Below are 6502 nucleotides of genomic sequence, written 5' to 3'. Positions count from 1 at the left end.
GATTTCTAGTCCATCGCCTTAACCTCTCGGCCACAACAACACATAAAAACTAAAAATAAATTGAATTTTGCTAATATCAGACACTGGCTAAGTGGCTTATACAAAGACTGCCATGTGAATAATTCTGGAAGTGGCGTATATAAAGACTGCCATGTGAATAATTCTGGAACACACATAATAAGGTAAGGGTGTGGTTTTTACTTGCTAAATTACCGTTGGTGCTTTTTTCCCTTGTTGGACGGTATATTTGATGGCTCCTCTTATCATGACATTTCCCAACGACTTACCTGAAAACCTTTTAAATTTGCGCATAATATCTAATGGAGATGCCGGGGATTGAACCCAGGACCTCATACATGCTAAGCATGCGCTCTACCACTGAGCTACATCCCCTGCACAAATTCCAAAAATTACTTTGTTTTTGCGTATATAAAGGAAGAAGTGTGAGAAAAAAACAATGAATGGAGACGTTTCCAAGGGAAAACCTACTATGACTGGCACAAAGCTAACTTGGGAAGACTGAATGCATCACTTTAAATAAAAATCCTTGTGAATTTGGAGTTTCAAAGTGGGACTGCACACGTTAAGGTATGAATATCAAAAAATGACTCTGCGGTGGGACCAGAAAGCTCTACAGTCTACTTCGTTGCTGGCAGGACTCGAACCTGCGCGGGGAGACCCCAATGGATTTCTAGTCCATCGCCTTAACCTCTCGGCCACAACAACGGATAAAAACTGGATGAATTGACTTTTGCCAATAATAGACACTGGCTAAGTGGCTTATACAAAGACTGCCATGTGAATAATTCTGGAAGTGGCGTATATAAAGACTGCCATGTGAATAATTCTGGAACACACATAATAAGGTAAGGGTGTGGTTTTTACTTGCTAAATTACCGTTGGTGCTTTTTTCCCTTGTTGGACGGTATATTTGATGGCTCCTCTTATCATGACATTTCCCCACGACTTACCTGAAACACTTATTAAATTTGCGCATAATATCTAATGGAGATGCCGGGGATTGAACCCAGGACCTCATACATGCTAAGCATGCGCTCTACCACTGAGCTACATCCCCTGCACAAATTCCAAAAATTACTTTGTTTTTGCGTATATAAAGGAAGAAGTGTGAGAAAAAAACAATGAATGGAGACGTTTCCAAGGGAAAACCTAATATGACTGGCAAAAAGCTAACTTGGGAAGACTGAATGCATCACTTTAAATAAAAATCCTTGTGAATTTGGAGTTTCAAAGTGGGACTGCACACGTTAAGGTATGAATATCAAAAAATGACTCTGCGGTAGGACCAGAAAGCTCTACAGTCAACTTCGTTGCTGGCAGGACTCGAACCTGCGCGGGGAGACCCCAATGGATTTCTAGTCCATCGCCTTAACCTCTCGGCCACAACAACGGATAAAAACTGGATAAATTGACTTTTGCCAATATCAGACACTGGCTAAGTGGCTTATACAAAGACTGCCATGTGAATAATTCTGGAAGTGGCGTATATAAAGACTGCCATGTGAATAATTCTGGAACACACATAATAAGGTAAGGGTGTGGTTTTTACTTGGTAAATTACCGTTGGTGCTTTTTTTCCTTGTTGGACGGTATATTTGATGGCTCCTCTTATCATGACATTTCCCCACGACTTACCTGAAACACTTATTAAATTTGCGCATAATATCTAATGGAGATGCTGGGGATTGAACCCAGGACCTCATACATGCAAAGCATGCGCTCTACCACTGAGCTACATCCCCTGCACAACTGCCAAAAATTACTTTGTTTTCTCATATATAAAGGAAGAAGTGTGAGTAAAAAACAATGAATGGAGACGTTTCCAAGGGAAAACCTAACTAAGAAAACCTAAGAAAAGCTAACTTGGGAAGACTGAATGCATCACTTTAAATAAAAATCCTTGTGAATTTGGAGTTTCAAAGTGGGACTGCACACGTTAAGGTATGAATATCAAAAAATGACTCTGCGGTGGGACCAGAAAGCTCTACAGTCAACTTCGTTGCTGGCAGGACTCGAACCTGCGCGGGGAGACCCCAATGGATTTCTAGTCCATCGCCTTAACCTCTCGGCCACAACAACGCATAAAAACTGGATAAATTGACTTTTGCCAATATCAGACACTGGCTAAGTGGCGTATATAAAGACTGCCATGTGAATAATTCTGGAACACACATAATAAGGTAAGGGTGTGGTTTTTACTTGGTAAATTACCGTTGGTGCTTTTTTTCCTTGTTGGACGGTATATTTGATGGCTCCTCTTATCATGACATTTCCCCACGACTTACCTGAAACACTTATTAAATTTGCGCATAATATCTAATGGAGATGCTGGGGATTGAACCCAGGACCTCATACATGCAAAGCATGCGCTCTACCACTGAGCTACATCCCCTGCACAACTGCCAAAAATTACTTTGTTTTCTCATATATAAAGGAAGAAGTGTGAGTAAAAAACAATGAATGAAGACGTTTCCAAGGGAAAACCTAACTAAGAAAACCTAAGAAAAGCTAACTTGGGAAGACTGAATGCATCACTTTAAATAAAAATCCTTGTGAATTTGGAGTTTCAAAGTGGGACTGCACACGTTAAGGTATGAATATCAAAAAATGACTCTGCGGTGGGACCAGAAAGCTCTACAGTCAACTTCGTTGCTGGCAGGACTCGAACCTGCGCGGGGAGACCCCAATGGATTTCTAGTCCATCGCCTTAACCTCTCGGCCACAACAACGCATAAAAACTGGATAAATTGACTTTTGCCAATATCAGACACTGGCTAAGTGGCGTATATAAAGACTGCCATGTGAATAATTCTGGAACACACATAATAAGGTAAGGGTGTGGTTTTTACTTGGTAAATTACCGTTGGTGCTTTTTTTCCTTGTTGGACGGTATATTTGATGGCTCCTCTTATCATGACATTTCCCCACGACTTACCTGAAACACTTATTAAATTTGCGCATAATATCTAATGGAGATGCTGGGGATTGAACCCAGGACCTCATACATGCAAAGCATGCGCTCTACCACTGAGCTACATCCCCTTCACAACTGCCAAAAATTACTTTGTTTTCGCGTATATAAAGGAAGAAGTGTGAGTAAAAAACAATGAATGGAGACGTTTCCAAGGGAAAACCTAACTAAGAAAACCTAAGAAAAGCTAACTTGGGAAGACTGAATGCATCACTTTAAATAAAAATCCTTGTGAATTTGGAGTTTAAAAGTGGGACTGCACACGTTAAGGTATGAATATCAAAAAATGACTCTGCAGTGGGACCAGAAAGCTCTACAGTCAACTTCGTTGCTGGCAGGACTCGAACCTGCGCGGGGAGACCCCAATGGATTTCTAGTCCATCGCCTTAACCTCTCGGCCACAACAACGGATAAAAACTGGATGAATTGACTTTTGCCAATATCAGACACTGGCTAAGTGGCGTATATAAAGACTGCCATGTGAATAATTCTGGAACACACATAATAAGGTAAGGGTGTGGTTTTTACTTGGTAAATTACCGTTGGTGCTTTTTTCCCTTGTTGGACGGTATATTTGATGGCTCCTCTTATCATGACATTTCCCCACGACTTACCTGAAAACCTTTTAAATTTGCGCATAATATCTAATGGAGATGCCGGGGATTGAACCCAGGACCTCATACATGCTAAGCATGCGCTCTACCACTGAGCTACATCCCCTGCACAAATTCCAAAAATTACTTTGTTTTTGCGTATATAAAGGAAGAAGTGTGAGAAAAAAACAATGAATGGAGACGTTTCCAAGGGAAAACCTACTATGACTGGCAAAAAGCTAACTTGGGAAGACTGAATGCATCACTTTAAATAAAAATCCTTGTGAATTTGGAGTTTCAAAGTGGGACTGCACACGTTAAGGTATGAATATCAAAAAATGACTCTGCGGTGGGACCAGAAAGCTCTACAGTCAACTTCGTTGCTGGCAGGACTCGAACCTGCGCGGGGAGACCCCAATGGATTTCTAGTCCATCGCCTTAACCTCTCGGCCACAACAACACATAAAAACTAAAAATAAATTGAATTTTGCTAATATCAGACACTGGCTAAGTGGCTTATACAAAGACTGCCATGTGAATAATTCTGGAAGTGGCGTATATAAAGACTGCCATGTGAATAATTCTGGAACACACATAATAAGGTAAGGGTGTGGTTTTTACTTGGTAAATTACCGTTGGTGCTTTTTTTCCTTGTTGGACGGTATATTTGATGGCTCCTCTTATCATGACATTTCCCCACGACTTACCTGAAACACTTATTAAATTTGCGCATAATATCTAATGGAGATGCTGGGGATTGAACCCAGGACCTCATACATGCAAAGCATGCGCTCTACCACTGAGCTGCATCCCCTGCACAACTGCCAAAAATTATTTTGTTTTCTCGTATATAAAGGAAGAAGTGTGAGTAAAAAACAATGAATGGAGACGTTTCCAAGGGAAAACCTAACTAAGAAAACCTAAGAAAAGCTAACTTGGGAAGACTGAATGCATCACTTTAAATAAAAATCCTTGTGAATTTGGAGTTTCAAAGTGGGACACGTTGAGGTATGAATATCAAAAAATCACTCTGCGGTGGGACCAGAAAGCTCTACAGTCAACTTCGTTGCTGGCAGGACTCGAACCTGCGCGGGGAGACCCCAATGGATTTCTAGTCCATCGCCTTAACCTCTCGGCCACAACAACACATAAAAACTAAAAGTAAATTGAATTTTGCTAATATCAGACACTGGCTAAGTGGCGTATATAAAGACTGCCGTGTGAATAATTCTGGAACACACATAATAAGGTAAGGGTGTGGTTTTTACTTGGTAAATTACCGTTGGTGCTTTTTTTTCCTTGTTGGACGGTATATTTGATGGCTCCTCTTATCATGACATTTCCCCACGACTTACCTGAAAACCTTTTAAAATTGCGCATAATGTCTAATGGAGATGCTGGGGATTCAACCCAGGACCTCATACATGCTAAGCATGCGCTCTACCACTGAGCTACATCTCCTGCACAAATTCCAAAAATTACTTTGTTTTTGCGTATATAAAGGAAGAAGTGTGAGAAAAAAACAATGAATGGAGACGTTTCCAAGGGAAAACCTAACTAAGAAAACCTAAGAAAAGCTAACTTGGGAAGACTGAATGCATCACTTTAAATAAAAATCCTTGTGAATTTGGAGTTTCAAAGTGGGACTGCACACGTTAAGGTATGAATATCAAAAAATGACTCTGCGGTGGGACCAGAAAGCTCTACAGTCAACTTCGTTGCTGGCAGGACTCGAACCTGCGCGGGGAGACCCCAATGGATTTCTAGTCCATCGCCTTAACCTCTCGGCCACAACAACGGATAAAAACTGGATAAATTGACTTTTGCCAATATCAGACACTGGCTAAGTGGCTTATACAAAGACTGCCATGTGAATAATTCTGGAAGTGGCGTATATAAAGACTGCCATGTGAATAATTCTGGAACACACATAATAAGGTAAGGGTGTGGTTTTTACTTGGTAAATTACCGTTGGTGCTTTTTTTCCTTGTTGGACGGTATATTTGATGGCTCCTCTTATCATGACATTTCCCCACGACTTACCTGAAAACCTTTTAAATTTGCGCATAATATCTAATGGAGATGCTGGGGATTGAACCCAGGACCTCATACATGCAAAGCATGCGCTCTACCACTGAGCTACATCCCCTGCACAACTGCCAAAAATTACTTTGTTTTCTCGTATATAAAGGAAGAAGTGTGAGTAAAAAACAATGAATGGAGACGTTTCCAAGGGAAAACCTAACTAAGAAAACCTAAGAAAAGCTAACTTGGGAAGACTGAATGCATCACTTTAAATAAAAATCCTTGTGAATTTGGAGTTTCAAAGTGGGACTGCACACGTTAAGGTATGAATATCAAAAAATGACTCTGCGGTGGGACCAGAAAGCTCTACAGTCAACTTCGTTGCTGGCAGGACTCGAACCTGCGCGGGGAGACCCCAATGGATTTCTAGTCCATCGCCTTAACCTCTCGGCCACAACAACGCATAAAAACTGGATAAATTGACTTTTGCCAATATCAGACACTGGCTAAGTGGCGTATATAAAGACTGCCATGTGAATAATTCTGGAACACACATAATAAGGTAAGGGTGTGGTTTTTACTTGGTAAATTACCGTTGGTGCTTTTTTTCCTTGTTGGACGGTATATTTGATGGCTCCTCTTATCATGACATTTCCCCACGACTTACCTGAAACACTTATTAAATTTGCGCATAATATCTAATGGAGATGCTGGGGATTGAACCCAGGACCTCATACATGCAAAGCATGCGCTCTACCACTGAGCTACATCCCCTGCACAACTGCCAAAAATTACTTTGTTTTCGCGTATATAAAGGAAGAAGTGTGAGTAAAAAACAATGAATGGAGACGTTTCCAAGGGAAAACCTAACTAAGAAAACCTAAGAAAAGCT

The 6502-nt window shown here is 40.8% G+C and overlaps 20 non-coding genes across 20 annotated transcripts in view; all 20 read right to left on the bottom strand.

The window, feature by feature from the left end:
- The window catches only part of trnas-aga (transfer RNA serine (anticodon AGA)), an 82-nt gene extending 42 nt beyond the window's left edge, over nt 1-40 (bottom strand). The window contains exon 1 of the tRNA in view: nt 1-40. This exon is cut by the window's left edge and continues 42 nt beyond it. This is a non-coding gene — a tRNA (tRNA-Ser).
- Nucleotides 41-321: 281 nt separating this feature from the next.
- trnaa-agc (transfer RNA alanine (anticodon AGC)) lies at nt 322-393 on the bottom strand. Its single transcript has one exon. It is a non-coding gene; the product is annotated as a tRNA-Ala (tRNA).
- Nucleotides 394-644: 251 nt separating this feature from the next.
- Nucleotides 645-726, bottom strand: trnas-aga (transfer RNA serine (anticodon AGA)). The gene has a single exon. It is a non-coding gene; the product is annotated as a tRNA-Ser (tRNA).
- A 280-nt stretch (nt 727-1006) lies between these two features.
- On the bottom strand, nt 1007-1078 carry trnaa-agc (transfer RNA alanine (anticodon AGC)). The gene has a single exon. It is a non-coding gene; the product is annotated as a tRNA-Ala (tRNA).
- A 251-nt stretch (nt 1079-1329) lies between these two features.
- On the bottom strand, nt 1330-1411 carry trnas-aga (transfer RNA serine (anticodon AGA)). The gene has a single exon. It is a non-coding gene; the product is annotated as a tRNA-Ser (tRNA).
- Nucleotides 1412-1691: 280 nt separating this feature from the next.
- Nucleotides 1692-1763, bottom strand: trnaa-ugc (transfer RNA alanine (anticodon UGC)). Its single transcript has one exon. It is a non-coding gene; the product is annotated as a tRNA-Ala (tRNA).
- Nucleotides 1764-2018: 255 nt separating this feature from the next.
- On the bottom strand, nt 2019-2100 carry trnas-aga (transfer RNA serine (anticodon AGA)). Its single transcript has one exon. It is a non-coding gene; the product is annotated as a tRNA-Ser (tRNA).
- A 241-nt stretch (nt 2101-2341) lies between these two features.
- On the bottom strand, nt 2342-2413 carry trnaa-ugc (transfer RNA alanine (anticodon UGC)). Its single transcript has one exon. It is a non-coding gene; the product is annotated as a tRNA-Ala (tRNA).
- Nucleotides 2414-2668: 255 nt separating this feature from the next.
- trnas-aga (transfer RNA serine (anticodon AGA)) lies at nt 2669-2750 on the bottom strand. The gene has a single exon. It is a non-coding gene; the product is annotated as a tRNA-Ser (tRNA).
- Nucleotides 2751-2991: 241 nt separating this feature from the next.
- Nucleotides 2992-3063, bottom strand: trnaa-ugc (transfer RNA alanine (anticodon UGC)). Its single transcript has one exon. It is a non-coding gene; the product is annotated as a tRNA-Ala (tRNA).
- A 255-nt stretch (nt 3064-3318) lies between these two features.
- Nucleotides 3319-3400, bottom strand: trnas-aga (transfer RNA serine (anticodon AGA)). The gene has a single exon. It is a non-coding gene; the product is annotated as a tRNA-Ser (tRNA).
- Nucleotides 3401-3640: 240 nt separating this feature from the next.
- On the bottom strand, nt 3641-3712 carry trnaa-agc (transfer RNA alanine (anticodon AGC)). The gene has a single exon. It is a non-coding gene; the product is annotated as a tRNA-Ala (tRNA).
- A 251-nt stretch (nt 3713-3963) lies between these two features.
- trnas-aga (transfer RNA serine (anticodon AGA)) lies at nt 3964-4045 on the bottom strand. The gene has a single exon. It is a non-coding gene; the product is annotated as a tRNA-Ser (tRNA).
- A 282-nt stretch (nt 4046-4327) lies between these two features.
- trnaa-ugc (transfer RNA alanine (anticodon UGC)) lies at nt 4328-4399 on the bottom strand. Its single transcript has one exon. It is a non-coding gene; the product is annotated as a tRNA-Ala (tRNA).
- A 250-nt stretch (nt 4400-4649) lies between these two features.
- Nucleotides 4650-4731, bottom strand: trnas-aga (transfer RNA serine (anticodon AGA)). Its single transcript has one exon. It is a non-coding gene; the product is annotated as a tRNA-Ser (tRNA).
- A 243-nt stretch (nt 4732-4974) lies between these two features.
- On the bottom strand, nt 4975-5046 carry trnaa-agc (transfer RNA alanine (anticodon AGC)). Its single transcript has one exon. It is a non-coding gene; the product is annotated as a tRNA-Ala (tRNA).
- Nucleotides 5047-5301: 255 nt separating this feature from the next.
- Nucleotides 5302-5383, bottom strand: trnas-aga (transfer RNA serine (anticodon AGA)). Its single transcript has one exon. It is a non-coding gene; the product is annotated as a tRNA-Ser (tRNA).
- A 279-nt stretch (nt 5384-5662) lies between these two features.
- On the bottom strand, nt 5663-5734 carry trnaa-ugc (transfer RNA alanine (anticodon UGC)). Its single transcript has one exon. It is a non-coding gene; the product is annotated as a tRNA-Ala (tRNA).
- A 255-nt stretch (nt 5735-5989) lies between these two features.
- On the bottom strand, nt 5990-6071 carry trnas-aga (transfer RNA serine (anticodon AGA)). Its single transcript has one exon. It is a non-coding gene; the product is annotated as a tRNA-Ser (tRNA).
- A 241-nt stretch (nt 6072-6312) lies between these two features.
- Nucleotides 6313-6384, bottom strand: trnaa-ugc (transfer RNA alanine (anticodon UGC)). The gene has a single exon. It is a non-coding gene; the product is annotated as a tRNA-Ala (tRNA).
- Between the last annotated feature and the right edge of the window lie 118 nt (nt 6385-6502).

This window comes from Gasterosteus aculeatus, chromosome 5 (genome assembly GCF_964276395.1).
Source record: "Gasterosteus aculeatus chromosome 5, fGasAcu3.hap1.1, whole genome shotgun sequence".
In the NCBI taxonomy this organism is placed as follows: Eukaryota; Metazoa; Chordata; class Actinopteri; order Perciformes; family Gasterosteidae; genus Gasterosteus; species Gasterosteus aculeatus.
This window is presented reverse-complemented; position numbering and strand designations above follow the sequence as displayed.